This window comes from Genypterus blacodes, unplaced genomic scaffold, assembly GCF_046128005.1.
Source record: "Genypterus blacodes isolate CSIRO-AG114 ecotype Tasmania unplaced genomic scaffold, CSIRO-AGI_Gbla_v1 ptg000057l_1, whole genome shotgun sequence".
Taxonomy (NCBI): domain Eukaryota; kingdom Metazoa; phylum Chordata; class Actinopteri; order Ophidiiformes; family Ophidiidae; genus Genypterus; species Genypterus blacodes.
The window spans coordinates 2,594,856-2,612,500 of record NW_027466869.1 but is presented as its reverse complement, the minus strand read 5'-3'; the positions used below and the strand labels follow the sequence as shown (position 1 = coordinate 2,612,500).

General features: G+C 45.4%; 1 protein-coding gene and 1 long non-coding RNA gene across 2 annotated transcripts in view; one reads left to right on the top strand and one right to left on the bottom strand.

Annotated features, from left to right (window-relative positions):
* Positions 1 to 17,645, bottom strand: part of cadm4 (cell adhesion molecule 4) — a 123,751-nt gene that overhangs the window by 84,695 nt on the left and 21,411 nt on the right. The window lies entirely within an intron of this gene.
* LOC143002599 (uncharacterized) lies at positions 187 to 6,737 on the top strand. Its single transcript, XR_012963805.1, has 3 exons — positions 187 to 309; positions 1,214 to 1,342; positions 6,063 to 6,737. It is a non-coding gene; the product is annotated as an uncharacterized LOC143002599 (long non-coding RNA).

The window sequence follows — 17,645 nt, the reverse complement described above, 5'->3', positions numbered from 1 at the left end:
TTGAATCACACAGAGACGTCTTTATTTTGTCAGGAGCCCTAATGGAACCTGAGTGCTCATTGATAGAAAAGAGCGAGGGGATATAAAAAAAACAGACGGAGAGGATGAAGGGAAGAGGGAAGGAGAGAGAGAAAGAGAGAGAGAGAGAGAAAGAGAGAGGGAGAGAGAGAGAGATTCAAAGGAGGGGTGGACGAGGAGAGAGGACGTGGAATGGGAGGAGAGATGAGGGCGAACAGCGTGAAAAGTTGGCGGATGAAGAAGAAAAAAGGGATCAGAGCGTCTGAAATCACCACCGAGACCAGAAAAGAGGTGTGTGTGTGTGTGTGTGTGTGTGTGTGTGTGTGTGTGTGTGTGTCTGCCCAAAATTCTGTCAGCGTGTGTGGTATTTGTGAGTAAGTGTGTGTGTGTGAGCAAGAAAGGACAGCGACAGCGAGGGGAGGGAGGTCTAGCATAAAGGGCTCCACAGCCATGAATGTCATACTAATAAAGCCCAGTCGGATATTGAGGTTCAGCCTGCGAGGTGAGAAACGACAGGAGGGGAAGAAGAAAGAGGAAGGGAAGATAAGAGGCAGAGAGAGAGAGAGAGGGGGCCGGGGAGACGGAGGGGGGAGTGATGCGAGGGGAGGGAGAGAAAAAAACAGCATTGATCAGGAAGACACATTCGCACCGCCACCGCCGAAACTTTCCTTGGGGAAAAGAAAGGATATGTGGCGGAGGGGAGAAGGTGAGAAAGAGGGGACGAGACAGGGCGAGAGGGAAGGGGAGAGAGAGAGAGAGAGGGGAGGGCCAGGGTGGCCACAGGTGGGAGAGAGGGATAAAGGTGGCGAGAGAGAAGGAAGGAAAAAAAGGTTGAACGTTTGTTGATATCCTATTTTCCACAGAAAGGACATGAAAGAGAAGGAGGGGAGGATTAGGAGAGTGAGGGCAGGAGGAGAGGAAGGAGGCTCAGAGAGAGAAAGAGAGAGACAAGAAAAGAAAGGCCAAATAGCCGAGAGAGAGAGAGAGAGAGAGAGAGAGAGAGAGAGAGCGAGAGAGAGAGAGCAGTTGATGTTGCTAATCAGCGGCGTGAGGGATGTTTGCGGTGGTGTGGGAGCATCGCCGTTAATGCCGTCATCTAAAAATAACATTGGCGGCGGGCGGCTGTGTGTTCTGAGAAATGGGGGAGCGAGGAGAGGAAGGTGGTAATTACAGCAGCCTATTAACATGCACGCAGCCTCATTAAATATTCACACAGGAAGCCGCGACGGAGGATAATGCTCCTGGGCGAGGGTCAGACAGACAGACAGCCTGCCAGCCGTCCATCCATCCATCCATACATCCACTCAGCCATCAAAGCAAACAGGTAGCGAGAAACTGGGACAAGCCTCTGAATCTTTCCATCTGTCCATCTTTGGTGTATTTGCAAGTCTCAGAAAGCTAAACCCAAAGCAGGAACACTTTAATAACACCTGAAATTGAATCCGAGAACAATTTAATACAGAGAATATGAAAACAAAAACATTCCCATTTTGTATTTTACACAGTTAATTAAAGTTCTGAAAGAATATATTGGCAATAAAAGGACACAAATAAATTGTTCAGGGACATTAAGCCCAATGGTGTTTATTGATGCAGATAGGATGGCAAACGTCTGAAGATACAGAAACGCTAACCCTGTTCTGTCTATCTTGCTGAGCACAGAAAGCAGTCACTGCCTGGTGACAGATTACTGTAATAAGGACGTTTTAATTTGGACAATTTAAGAACATTTTTCAGGCTCCCACAGATACTGAGATCTGAGCCGGCAAGTAGCCAGAAAACCTATTAGCCAAGCAGACAGACACATGGGCAGATGGAGAGACAGGCTCCAGAACAGCATGGAGACACATGGCCCTGGGTGTGGTAATGGAGCCTTATGTACTAATCTACCAACTAACTGAGGTGGTGTTGCAGAAATATACACATTGGCATGCAACCCGCGTGCGCACACACACACACACACACACACACACACACACACACACACACACACACACACACACACACACACACACACACACACACACACACACACACTGGCGCACATAATTCAATAATAAGGCACATAGACGGAGTCACCAAACAGCATTGTTAACAAAAATACATTCAATAGAAGACTTGCATAAACACGCTGATCAAAGCAGACAGTTTCACTAAAAGTTTCAGACACTCTAAACTCACACACCCACATCCACACACAAACACACACACACACAGCAAATGCAGTTGCTCACTCAGTGTAATCACAGCAGACAGTTTGACACACATCAGTGCGATATAAATAAACATACGTCCACACGTACGTCTCTCAACACACACCTCTGGCACTGATGCAAGCAGACAGTCTGACACAGACACAATCTTTCACAAGCATCGCATAAAGCACTCAGACACGTAAACACGCACGCTGCAGGTACACAGACGCACAGCTACTACGTGAGTGTATCAGGAAGTAACTTCACATATTTCTCTCAGCAGCATATTTTGACAGCAATGAGATGCTGATGTGTGATGTGTGAACATGGAGCTAAATGTATTGCTCAATTCAATTACAGCAACTTGACGACTCAAGATGGATGCACATTAAGCCAATTAAATAATAGAAACAACTGCAAATGCAATATGGAACATTTATAGCAATGAGGACGTAAAGACCAAACACACACGGATTATGTTTTCAATCATTAAGGCTGATTTGACTTCTTGTCAGGGCTGTGTTGATCAGTCGAGGCCTTGTGGGTGTTTTGACTGTCATATGTAGTTTTCAAACCTACAACCCTTTTGGTTTGAATAACTGAATAATTTGTTAGAGCTCGATTTGGTTCAATGTCATAAACTTCCAAGAGAAATAAACTTCCAAACAAACCAAACTGTGTCGACACAGGACAATGAATGGTGTCAAACGACTTCACATGAATGCACCGCAGTAACATAACATGCTAATCTCCACCCTGCTAATCCAGGCAAGTGTTGACTAAACCTGACGCGTTAAGACCTTTTTCCCGAACAAGTTGGTGTCACTTTGCCGCCACTGTCGACTGCTCGGGGGCTTGTGTGTGACCGGATCAAGGCCACGTCCTCAAAAGAAACTCAAGCTCAGTTGTATTAGCCTGAGCGCGCTGCTGCATTCACATGTGCCTAAACTCATCACAGGGAAATAAGCCTGAACCACAAAGTTTCACTACTGCAGGCGTCTCTCACGATGTCCATTTTGACATGTCAAACACGGGTGTAACTAATACCATTAATACTGGGTGTGTTACATTAATGTGTGCCGCACTCGAGCTCCCGGTATTGTTCATGCTGGCTCACCGGCACGGCTTATTGACACTTAAACGGCATAGAGCCACCATTAGTGTTATTAGTTACACCTGTGCCTCTCGCTGCTGCAACAAATTAAAATGTCCACCGTGAGAAAAGGTCTATTAGCATGCTAATGTTTTGCGTCAGACCCCAGCACTTTTGCCTGACAACCATTAGCAATACGCAGCGTGAAAATGGCTACTTTCTGAGTGAGCGGGAAAGGTCAAACAGCAGTGAACACATTAGCTCAGCTGCACGGCCGCCGCCGACAAGGTTTGAACCGTGTAAACACAGAAAATGGCAAAAACACAGGTTTGTTTAGTTACTTGAACACTTACTTAGCCGTACTCTCTGCTCCTTTTGTCTTGGATTGTTTGGTTTTTGACAACATTTCAAATCCTGCAGTCATACGACCACCATCCTCCCATTCTCCCTTTAAAAACTAAATATAGGCTGGCTGGTGCTGCGATTCCTCTGCACAAAAGGTGTTAAATTCTAAGTATCAAAGGCAGCAGTGAAAGGCAAGAAAATAAAAGCTGCAGAGTATAGAAGCTGCTGATTGACTGGTAGGCCAACAACTCTTCTACGTATTACTAGGCGAAGCTGAAAATCATTAGCGCTTGTGAACGCCCGTGTGAATGACAGCAGCTGTTGGGTTCACCGGAATAACGAGAATATTTTCTGCCGCTGTTATGGACGTATAGTCAGTGCCATGGCCCTCCGTATACACAAATGTATGCACGGCACAAACACATCCAAGTGACAGGAGTGAGACATGTGACAGGAGGGACAGACACATGTTGACAGAGGGAGACAGAGAGGGCCACATACTAAATTACCTCCAGTCGCACCTTGGCACACACTCACAGCCGGCTTCCTGAAAACTAACAAGTACAAACATGACCTATCTTTGTCCCCGAGAAGAATCACACTGGTGAGCTGGCATACGGTGAAACAGCCCGGTGCCAAACACACACACACCCACACGGTGTACCGGCAGCACGGTGACGCACACATACACAGAAACAGGAACCGCTGGGAAAAATAGACTGACGGATATGAATAAGAAATTGCAGATTGCAGAGTTAACTCGCACTCGAACGATTAGCGGCTGCCTACACAAGCCGTGGCACAGTAAGCAATCATTAGCCCTCTGACATCACAAATATGTTTATGTTGCAACAAGTGTGAGTACAAAAAATGCAGTGGCAGCTAATTACTTTGTTGAAGAAATACTGTTCATCATACTTTTGTGCTCTTCATACTGTAAGTGAAAATATAATAACAGAATGAACCAAAAACAATTATCTCAATGTTTGCAAAGTCCATAATCCAGGCTGATGTTCATATTTATTTCTGTATTCTTGAAGGAAAATGTTTGCAACCGAAGCGTGATGATGATGAGGATGATGATGAAGGCTTTACACCTCCCCTTCTGTATTCGTATAGATAAGTGGTTGAAAAGATGTTGTGATTACATGTTGTGATATTTCAAAAGCATCCATGATGGCTTTTGATAGTAGATATGTCACATTCAACGGGAGGCAAAGAGCTTCTCTCTTGTTTACAAAAGCAGACACAGGCAGCACCTGTTAAACCTCCTCTGTCAGTATGATTCAAGTTAAGCCAAGCAAAGCAAAAGACTCCCACACAGCAGATATGGAAGAAGGATAGAAAGTTTGATTTTACAGTTATCATAATAAACGCCCTCATCGTGATGGATGGATGGATGAGTTACTGATGTTAAGTCTCATGGTGAGTAAGAAGCAGCAAACATGTCTCATGTCATGAGTTTGGGATTAGTTTGGTTGGAATTGGATATTGTGAACGTCTATTTATGTTGCTCGATTTTCCACTGAAAAACAGTAACCGGCAGGTCATTTGCCTTCAGTTGCTGGAGCTTAATAGACACTTCCTGACATCTCAAGGACTCTTCTGTTAAAGAAGCTTTCTTGAAAAATAATTCTGTTTGCTGCATGACAAAAATGACTTTTAACCCATTTAACAAGGTGCAATTTATTCTGTCAAAGATGGCAAGCAGATGTTCTGTGTCTCCCTCCTCATTTTGTAGCTCCCTCAACTCAACCAAAATGAGTTTTCGTACCATATTCATTCATCTTTTTTAGGCTTACGCCTTCATACTGTATGTAATAATATATTCACAATTTCATAGCACAAGGCAAGCAATGAAATCGGTCTTGTAGTTGCTGTAAAGGTCAAAACCCTGCTCTGCATGGGGAGGGATGATCTGATTCTGGCTCAACTTGTATTGCCGGTACACAAAAGCAGACATTCCAGCTATTCCCTCGATCCCAAACAGGAAAAACACTTAATATCTCTGATCTTCATCGTCTTGACTCACAGGCTCAACCTTTTGCTTATCTACGGACACATGCCCACTCAACTGAGGCTGTATCAGCGATGCTAACGGAGGGTCAGGACCTTTTTCTCAGAACGCTATAATGCTGTAACAAGTAGACCCAGTAGATGCGCCTCACAGCACATCCACCAACTCGCATATCCATTACATAAACCCTTGTGAAATAAGAGCTGTGAAGTGTTTATTGGTGTGTGCACATGCATGATATTGAGTGGTGTTGTATGTGGGTGTCCTTGTTTGTTTTTTGATGACCCGTGTACCTGCATTTGTGTGCATACTTAACGCTTATTGACCAAACATGTGTATCTATGTGTTCTCTTTGTGCAAGGTTGTTCACGTCTGTATGTATGTCGCGTCTCAGCCCCCAGGTGTTGCTCCGCTCCCAGCCAGCTGTGCCTCAAATGCCGATCCAATAAACGGCACAAATAAAAGCGGAGGAATGGCGAAGGTCAGGAGGATATTGTCTGCAAACTGAACACGCTGAACAACGACCAACATTGCCAACGACACAAAGAAACAAAGATCCAAATGAAATTTCCAGCTTTCCAGTTCATGAAACCCTTCCAAGAAAAAAATGTCAGTCTGTCCTTTCAATTTACAGAACAACAGCCTGGCTTGTTCCCCCTGTTGGTGCAGATGCACGCTATGGCTGACTGATGGTTTGGAAGGACAATGTAATTAGGTTTTGGAAACGTTTCACCCTTGGGAATAGCTCTATGTTTCTTTCTGTGTTATTTGTGACCCAGAAATAGTTTCCTGTTGCAAACACACTGGCATTTGGGATGGAGGAGACACAGCATACTGCCTCATACTGTAATCAGCTCTGTGATGAATAAAAGATGGGTAAGCTGTGGCATCCAGTCAGAGCTTATCATGAGGGAAATATCTCCTCGTAAAAAACAAATCAGCATTTCCCTCATAACGGATCCGCTGCATTTGTTGTAAAGTTTAATACATGTATAATAAATATTATAGAATCTGTATGACGTTCTTTTAATAAAATGTGAGTTTAAAACTGGATTATGTTGCCAGACATGTACGGACCACGATAAGATAAATCCAAGTCTGCTGAGGGGGAAGTGGATTGCTCAATGACACTTGGTCAAGGGTGAAAAATGCCACATGTGAAGCAACGAAAAAACCAAAAATATCTTGTTCCCTTAATCTTAAGAGAACAAGAAATTGTGTATTTTGTGCACATCTTGTCATCATGTGGATAAGGGTCCATATGTTGGGTAAACAAGTTGTGGGAACAAAACATTGCGATATCTAATTAAATGGTTCTACTTCCACCTGTTGCGTGTTCAGAATTCCTTAACAAAATCCGACTCTCATGAGGAGAACAATAGCGTCGTGCTATATGTTGTCAGGGGCGAGAGACTGACTGAGCCCACGCAGCTGTGACGGCACAATGCTACAGTTACCACCTGTAGTCCACCAATACACACCGCTGTCACCTTTTCACACCTTTTTGATGAATTCACAGGACATCAAAATGGCCAGAGGTGTGGGTGGAAAGAGACACACACACACACACACAAGCCCCGAAAAATAAAAAAAGGGAGAAGGAGAAAGAGAGTGAGAAGCCCCCAGGTATACACAGAAGTGGTTGTGTTTGCAGGAGATAAGGCCATGGAGCTAAATCACATAGAGAGCGAGGAGGTACGCTATTAAGCAGGACAAATATGCCTATTCAAACAGCAACTTTCACAGCCCGAATGAAAACACGGAGGGGAAAGAGACGGAGGAGGAGAAAGAGGAAGAGGAGGAGAGCTGGACACAGAGAGAGAGAGAGAGAGAGAGAGAAAGAGGAAGAGAAAGAGAGCGAAAACAATGGAAGGAGACATAGAAGGGTAAAAGGGGCAAAGGCAGGAAGGAGGGAGAGATGGATGACGCCCAGCAGAGGGAGAGAGCGCAAAGAGAGATAAAAAAAAGGGGGAAGGCGATATTCCATTTGTCTAATTATATTTATCTATCTCTCGCTCACAAACAAACAAAACAGACAAATGATGTTGCCGACTGAATAAACTTACCCTTAATGGGTACAAACGGGCGAGGGAATACAGGAACTGACCGAAGGCGTACACAAGGCAAACACACACACACACGCACACACACGCACGCACACACACACACACGCACACACACACACACACACACACACACACACACACACACACAGAGAAACCTCATCCAACAGGGAGAAAAAAAGATAAAGATATATAAATATATTCTTCTCTCACTTCCCGTATATATTTATATATATATCTTTAGATATATGGGCGGTAAGAGAAGAGGCGATGAAAATGAGAGGAGCAGAGTGGAGAGGAATGCAGAGGGCTGAGGGCAGGAGCCAGATTGACACTGAAAAATTAATGCGCAATTGCAAAGAGTGAGTGACAAGAGGACAGAGGGAGAGAATATTGGTCCCAACGCTGACAGATTTAAGGTTATAGTCTCTGCACTTCCCCCATTTAACCCCTCCCTCTCTCTCACACACACACATTCACCTTCCCATTCTCTCGCTCATTCCCCTTCTTATTTCCTCTTATTCACCCCCCCTCCCATCCCTCTCTGTCCCTCTTTCTCCATTTCTCACATCCTCTTCCCCATTCCTCTTCCTCCCCCCCCTCTCTTTCCCCTCACATGTGATGATTTGGCTATCTGTCTTCCGTGTCTCTCACACACACACAGAGAGTCCAACTACTGTTTGTCTTCGTACATCTGATTGTGTCAATTTGTCTCAGTGTCACGCCACTCTCCAATTTGCCAGCTGCCTGACAGACTCTTATTGATTGGCCCACACTGTTGTCATTCTCCCAATGTCTCCGCACCGCCGTCCAATCTCCACATCTCCATATGAGAATTGTTCCCTCGTCCCTGCACCGCCTCCATATTTCCCTCTTTCCTCCTGCCTTTCAATATCACACCTTCCGGAAAACACTTATACGTCTCCACCGCTTCACCTTTTTCTGAGCACCATTCCCACATTCCGCGCCACGTTTTCTCCCATTTCGTTCAGGGGGCTTTTATAGAGCACACAAATCAGGGCCATAGGCTTTTATGCTGTGATCAGTAACCCAAATGGAAACTCAGACGTAATAGTGATCACCTGTCATAGCCCGGCATAGCTTATAAGCAATGCAGGAGCCTTCATCGGCAACTTGAAGCGGCAGACATACACTCTTAACAGCCTCTGCAATTCAGTGGAGATTCCGGATGGCGAAACCTTATGTGGTTTTTAATGTCTCGAGTAAACTTTTCAAACTGGAGAGATGAACTTCAAAGAGAGGGAAAAGGACTCACGCAGGGTTATTGAGTTCTCTTTTTTTATTTATCTCAACCACTTTTCTAGCGACATCACACAGAGCAGCTGAAGTTTGTTTTTGCAGATGTGTGTGGGCTTTTAAATGACTTTAGCAATGCATGGGATTAAACTCCATCAAATACTCTGCAGAGGGACCATCATGTCAATCTGCGGCGCCGGTCCATCAATATAAATGCAGCCCGTGCAGTTTACTCAGAGGAAAATCGTCCTTTCTAACGTTTCAGGCAATAAACTGTGATAAGAGTCAGTGACGTCTTAGATAACGATACGCTTGGGGAGGAAAACTATGATCTGGACCAATGTAAATAATCCTTTTGCCAATACTCCATAGTAGGCGAAGTACACAAGCGCTCCTTTTGTCGCAGTGTATTTGCTGTAACCGTAACAACAGTGTGGAGGGATGATGCAACTGTTAGTGTTTACATGAGCGCTGAGCCTCAGCTTGCATACCTGCAACATCTAGAGGAATGTGTTGTTCTTATTGATTCAGCTTCTCTCACAAGACATCAGACGTCCAGGTTTCATTCACATTGAGGCAGTGTTGGGCAATGCACAAAAATGTCAAAAGAATTGGAGAAATTGCTCCGGTAAGAAAAAAAATACGGAAAATAGCTGGTGTGAAATAGCAGTAGCGGCTTATTTTGCCTTTCATTTCTTGTCTGTATTGCTCAATTTGGGGAGAACCCTTTCATTCTGTATGTTAACGGCCATGATCTATGATTCTCAGTTAGTTCCTTCTCGGCCTGTGGAATTTTTGTTTTGATTTGTCTTTTTTTGGTCCATTACTTTTGAAGTATGACATTTTATAAGCCTCTTGTTTTTTACGATTCCTACTTTTTCCTTTAATGCCACCTCCACAATCCTTTACTGCACCTCTCAGCTCCTTTTACTTTGTCATATTTATTTGCTGATATAAATAAAGTCTACCATTTCCAGGCAAACCGGAGTTTTATTTGCCCAGGAAAGTCTCTTGCGATGATGCAAGGCGAGAGTCTGCGCCTTTTGAATTTTGACTCCCAGCTGCCGCAAAGCGCCAAAAGTAAGCAAAGTGAGGAGAAGGTGCAAGAGGAGGCATGTCACGGTGATCAATCAAAGCCGAGGCGAGACGTGCAGAACAAGTTTGTGAAGTCGGCCCACATGGGACTGACAGGGGGGAAAGAGCGGAGTGTGCAGTCAGCGCTCCAGAGCTGCGTTTGGGGATTCTCTATACACACACACACACACACACACACACACACACACCAACCAATCATGTTCTCTCTGTCGGTGCGACCACAATTCATCATTTCTCTCGCAGACTGTGTTGTTTCCACTTGCCAGGTGTTTGAGAAATGCTTCTTTGCATAGAGGAACGTAGGATTAGGTCATAAACTATACAAAACATGCAACATTTATTTGGACTGTCGAGCTGGGAAAAAAAGAGAGCGTGGGCGGCTGATTGAAAGAGTTTTTAAAGCAAAACTCCAATACAAACACAATGGATGACATTTGTGAAAGGCGTGCGGAGAGACGGCGTGTGTGATTAACAGCAACGTGGATCAATGGATGAACCTTCCACTGTCAATGACTGAGTTTGGGGCGATTAAGGATTGACAATGGACCAAATTCCCTGTGTTTCTCCCTGCTCGTCCTGTGATGGGTGACCAGGCGCAGAGAGCGGCGGAGACCTCTGACAGGTCGCCAATACGTCACAGAGATAACACACACAGATTCAGAGCCTACACACTAACCGTACAGTTTCCACTTCACTTACCTGCAATCCGGCCATTGTTGTGATCGATCACATGGTTTAAAGTGCTAAACTGGAACACTTGAGTGCAGCTGGAGTGTTGACGTTGATGCTGCTTGATGGGAGAATGCATGTATAACCGTCCTGCTCGCTGATTTAAGATGCACACGTACATCTAACAGAATTCCGTATCCGACAACTATAATGGTCCTATTTTGGAAGCTGATTGGTTGTTCTGCTGACACGTAGAAAGCATCCGCGCCGCGTCTGCCGACTCGGCACTTCTCTCAACTCAGGAAGGGATCTCACTTTGTACTGTCCCAAAACTGACATCCCTCTCATTCTGCATTTCCCTTCCATATAACTGCTTAAAGGATGACGCCGCAGTTTTAAAAAAGGTGCAATAAGTAAGAGTTTTGCTGATCAATAAAGTGAAATCACCATAAATCTCCGTGGAGGTTTAATGGGGTTGTTGATGAAAAGCATTGACTCAACAATTGCATTGCCAGAGAGTGTGATGTGATGTGTACTTCTCAAAACTCATTACCCGCTTCATGCTCTGCTTCAGAATTAAAAAAGAAAAGAGAAAACTCACTGTGTAATTTGTTCTTTGTAATTTTTCAAAAACCCCCCCTATCGCCATTTCAGAATAAAACGTTGAGTCCCTTCGGTTTCCTCCGTCAATATCTCCTTTTTTGGACGCAACTCTTGAGTACGAGCTTTAGCGGCGCATCATCATCTCACAATGCATGATGGGAGAGAGGCTGCGAGGAGGAGACACAGCTGCTCCGCCCCTCTTCTCGTCTGCCGCGCGGCCTGGTGAGCGGGACTTGATTGGAGTGCGGCGAGTGGAAATAATCACACATCCGCCTGCGAAATGGAGTGTTTTTCCGAGGCGCTTCAAACGTTCACGGGGGTGTCAGCAGGTCAGGGAAGGGGGGCGGTGTCTTACTATAAAAAACTTTTTAAATACGATTAACTTCTTGTCATAATCACTCACGGTTGTCCCCGACCATTAATCAGCTCTTCTTCACTCCCTGGAGCCTCATTCCCCTCCTTCCAAACTCCCTCCACAGGCTTTGTTGTGCTCGAGCTGCTGTGCATTTGCGGTTTGCTTCTCACCCGTCAAGCCTTTTCATTACATTTCATGACCCATATTTCATCATTTGCATCAAAAAGAAAAAGCAGCCACACATATCATGAATAGTTAAGCCCCACCCCCTGCTGTGTGATCGGATTGAGCTGCAAGAACGTTTTCAAATCGAGGCCATCCTAAAGACTAACGTGGGATATATAGTTTATATATATATACGCTGATGTATCCGTCACCTGGTACTCTGCAGACGACTTTGAAATGAAAATCATCTGCTTCTTTCTTCTTAAGCGTAGCGTTCCTAATTATAAATCACATTTGCATAAATGCCCCGCATGCACCTTCATCCCTCGCATAATGACGAGGCTCTGCTATCCTCGCCGCCGTATAACGCCGCCACCTCAGGCAGGAAGTCTCGGGGCGATCCTGAGGTTAAAGAGGTCATCGCTTACACCATTAAGCGACTCCATTAAAATGGCTTCAACTTTTTTTTCTCTTATCAATATTAAAATCGACCGGGGGAGGTTTGATTCCTGCGGTGGACTTTTGCCGCCAGACAAACAAGACACGGTTTGGAAAGAAAAAATTGGTTTTGATCCATTTCCAGTATCTCATTGTTAGTGGAAGGGACGTTGCCCGGGGCAGAGGAGGTGATCAATAATATCAAGGTGTATCCTCCGATGAAATCAATCACACCTGACAGGTTTCCAATTGAGGAGGAAAAATGAAATGCGGACGTCTCCTGCGGGGAAGCGGTGAGCGTCTGCGTCAGTTTGCATTTCTGCTGATTGGATTTGACTATAAGCTGCATTTTGCAACACTCGCTGCCGACTCTCTGTACTTATTACAGCAATCACCGGCCTACTTTCTCCCTTTTTCCCTGAAATTCTACTGTGTGTTGCACAATCGAGGACTTAATAGTAATGATGTTTTCATGAGCCGCACACCATAAAACCAAAGTGTGCAATCTAGTTTTATCCCTCTATTTACCCTCAGGCCTGCCCAAATTTTCAATATAACCGGATAAAAATGGGAAATATCATTTAAAGTTTAAATGCTTTGCTTATGTCCTCACGAGCAATTCCCGAGGCCATTAATTGCTGCCTGTAATTAGATCCAAGTTTCTTCTTTATTGAACAAACAACTACACTCGCAGGCTTGTGATGAAACACGCATTCTAATTTGGCATTTAATGTCCCAGCGGGCGGCGAATGACTCTGAGCCCAGCAGCCACCAGCCCGTCCACCCACTCCACAAGATGGACCGACTCTGATGTAGGCAAGCCAGAGGCGTCGCCAGTGACCTGTACAGTGTGTGTGTGTGTGTGTGTGTGTGTGTGTGTGTGTGTGGAGGCTCGCCCTCAATGGGTGCAGCTTCAAATTACACCTTAAATGCCTCTTTTATTATTGCCCAACCGCCCCTGTCCTCCTCTTCTCACCTCGCCGATGGTTCTGCCATGATGAGAAAAGAACGCGGCCAAGCGGGACGCTGAAAGGCGTGGGAGTGGCGTGTGTGTGTGTGTGCGTCTGCATGTGTGAACGCGCGCAGGTGTGCGTTCATGTAGATTGGGCTTCCGTTCATCACTGAGCTCGGCTCCGAGGGCACGGCTGGAGACACAAGTTTTCTCCCAGAACTCTGATTGGCTCAGCGGGGAATGATGAGCTTGAGGTAGATGAGGTGGAAATGAACTAAACCTGACCTGCCGCGTACGCACACACACACACGCACACACCCTCTCACTGTCACATAAATACTTGTACTGATCAAATTTCATTTAATCTTTAATTAAATGCACACAGACCCACTTCATCTATATGTATCTCACAACTTGGCAATACCACATGATCGCTCTGCTCTGCTTTGTTCTCCCTCTGGTCTTGCTGTGTGTGTGTGTGTGTGTGTGTGTGTGTGTGTGTGTGTGTGTGTGTGTGTGTGTGTGTGTGTGTGTGTGTGTGTGTGTGATATATTCTTTTCCTTACTTTTCCACATCCCACTGTGTACATGCACAGCAGGTTCATGTTTGTGTATGAATGTCTGTTTTTTCTGTTCTCTATTTCTCTGTGTGTGTGTGTGTGTGTGTGTGTGTGTGTGTGCTTTTCATGTCCCACTGTGTATATGCTCATTTTTATGCATCTGTGTCTGTACAGAGAGTGCAATTCTTTGATGTGTGTGTATGTGCTGATAGGAATTATGTAGAACTTAATATCTACCTGTGTATGTGTAGATGTTGCGTTGTGTCTTCACTCCCTAGTGTGCGTGTGTGTGTGTGTGTGTTTGTGTGTGTGTATCTGTACCCCTCGCAGGTCTACCGTTGGGTTTGACTGATTATTATTAGCACCCTCTGGCTTTCCAAACAAGCAAAGTTGTGTATTCCGCTTACATCTTCCCAGACAACAATCCTGCCTGCACAGAACAAATTTCGGTACGATATCATCGACTGTGCCGCATGAGACACGACGTAATAGAACACATACGTTGCCTTGACAATGCAGTTATGGCACATTACACATAGGTAGGTTGGGTTATCCATCAGCGACCTCATAATCAAAGTAGATGCGGTGGCGCTTGTCTGTTCAGTGGGACATCAAAGGTTGTTTAAAGTCTGATGACAGACTTCATCATCCATGTCGGCTCTGTCGTCTCCATTAGCCTATAACACATTACTACAACGCGCCGCCGCCGCCGCTCCTTCTGCACTTTCACAGACCAGAGATGAATTTTGTCTGTCTCAGAGACCTGAATCTCTGAGTAACATCAGTCCACCCATCCAGACGACTGAGTGATCAGGGACTGGAGGAGACAAAGAGCAGAAGCTTGTCAAAGAGAGACAAACCGAGGCCGAGGTCGCATCCTTCCCACCATTTAGTTTCACTCAAATAAACTAGATTCTTGTCTTCTTCTTTATTCTCTGTTTGGCTCGACTGAAACATGCAAATTGTTTGTATTATGGACTAAACTCAGGGCAAGCACTGGCTGGATGTATACAACTTTTACTGCCCTCCATAAACAGCGATCTTAATGGTGAAAAGTGCTAAAAGTTATTTACATTACACATTAGCAACACCATTACACGTATAGTTAAGTGTGTGTTTGCTTTGCCGCCGTTGACACTAAACAGTAAACAAGCCAGTTCAGCCCCAACGTGATGGGGTGATGGGTGAGTGAGTGAGTGAGTGAGTGAGTGAGAGAGAGAGTGAGAGAGAGAGAGAGAGAGAGAAGGTCTCCACTGTGATGAGGACACACCAACCGTGCCCTTTGTCCCCATCTACGCCACCGTTCACCTGCGCACCTCACATGCCTCGCCATCCTTCCTAATTTTAACAGACTAGTCACGCTGAAGCAGACAAAAGATAAGAACGATGACGCCAGCGGAGGTTGGAGACACGGAACAGAGGCGAATGTGAAGGGGAGGACAGATGTCAACCGAGGCTTAAAAGTTCCGACAAGCGAGAGACAAAGGTCAAGACGGAGGAGGACGAGGATGAAGAGGGAAACAGGAGACAAAAAGAAAGACAGACGTTGGTAAACATCAGCTTCAGATGGAGCCGAGGCCAGTATCACCGAGCGAGAGATGAGGAGGAGGAATAATGATGCCTGGGTGTCACTGTGTGGAGGAATGCTTGAAAAATGGAGGGACAGGCAGACTGATGTGACTCCTGCAGGCTTAGCGAGGCAGAGAGGAGAGAGAGAGAGAGAGAGAGAGAGAGAGAGAGAGAAAGAGAAAGAGAGAGAGAGAGAAAGCGACGCCGTCAGGCACTGAAGGAGAGAGCAATTAGATTTATCTGCTCATTAACAGAGGGGATAATTGACTACAAGAGTCTGCAGTGATACACTAAGAGACAGGGGGAGAGGGGGATGGAAACGAGCCGGGGAGAGGAATGTGAGCAGGTGGAGGGAGAAGACAAGGCAGGGAGGAGGGAAGGGAAGGATCAGGGGGGAGGAAGGGGAACAAGGTGAAAAGGGGGATAAACAAAGGAAGGAGGGAGTGGGAGAGAGAGAGAGAGAGAGAGAGAGAGAGAGAGAGAGAGAGAGAGAGAGAGAGAAAGTAGGAGGGGGAGGCAGGGGGAGTAAATGAAAATAAATGTACATAGAGTGTGTGTTTGTGTTTGTGTGTGTGTGTGTGTGTGTGTGTGTCACAAAGGTCAGTTGTTCTATGTGTGCACAAGATCATGCCAGTGTGTTCCTTTTAGGTGACAGGGTCTGTGTGTATATGACAGGACAGGTTATACTGGGCCGGTAAGAAATACGTGGGTCACACACACACACACACACACACACACACACACACACACACACACACACACACACACACACACACACACACACACACACACACACACACACACACACACACACACACACACACACACACACACACACACACACACACACACACACACACACACACACACACAACTCAACTGTTGAAAGCTATTTTCAGCAACAGTTGACATCACGGCTCGCTGCTCTGAGTCGTCTCAGCCATTAGTGCCTCCTGCGTGTGAATCATGCTCACGCTGCATGAGTGACGACAGCGCTGATGATGATGATGATGATGAATAACATCTTCATTATTCTTCCCTGATGCGCCTCAGAACTAAACTGAAAGCTTTGACATATAGCAGATCAACCCCCCCATATTTTCTTCATAGTTGCTGACTTACTAAACTAATCAAGCTACTCTGGACGCCTTAACTATAAACACAGCTGCCACAAAAGTGCTGATGATATATTTGCATTTGCTTGTGCGTTTTTTGTTGAAACATTACGCTTTTATCCACAAGGGGGCAATGTAAGGCCCAAAACGTCATCAATTTGCGTATCATTAAGCAAATTAGCCACTCGCTCTGTTGCGGAATTGACGAAAGGTCAGATTACCGCCTCTTGCAACATCAACATCAATTCTACATGAGCCCGAGATGAACGTTTCACGCAAATGCACCACACACAGTCATCTTCAATCAATCAATCTACCTGTCTGAATCTTTATGGAACAGCTGAAACATTGGTTGTAATCATGAGGCAGAAACTTTTTCAGCCAATCTCTGCCTTTTCTCTCTTAAACTGCCCTCACTGGTCACCGTTTAGTCCAAACTGGTTGACAGCCCAGAGCCGCTGACCTCTTCCTTCAAAGCTCAGTGGGACTCGGGCTTTGAGAGGGACTGCGATGAAAACGTTTGACTCCGAATGTGTGAAAGCGCCGCGCCTGCCTGATGGACACGGGTGGATTCTACACAAAGGAGGGCAGAGACGCAGAGGGAGAGACAGCCGCCCTTCCTCACCTCCTTTGTCAGACGTTTTTTTTAATCCCTCCCTGATGACTCAATGAATCGCCAAGTGAGGGAGGCAGCCGTTGCCGTCCCATTGCATCATGGGTATGGCAGAGATAAGACAGAATTAAAACACAAGGGGGGGGTGAGGCGAAGCAAACTCTCGACTCCGACGCTGCTGCTAAACTTACATAATTAAATTTTCTGTTTCAGCCGCGTGTATGTTTACACTAAAGCTTCATCCCTGGAGCAACCATGATTCTATCCAACAACTCACACGTTCATTCCCTTCGAAGCGTGCCGCTGTTGCATCACCCATCTGCAGATGTGATGTGATGCAATACCGAGGCGATACGCGTTGGATTTACTCTAATGCACCAATTACACTAATTAAATACACCACTCAAACCAGCCGAATTGGGTTTTTTCGTTGTTTATGGCGTTTTCATTATAAATCCATTTCACTGATCGACCGATTAACTATGCAATATCAATTCCAATTCAATAAGTTCGAGCCGCAATAA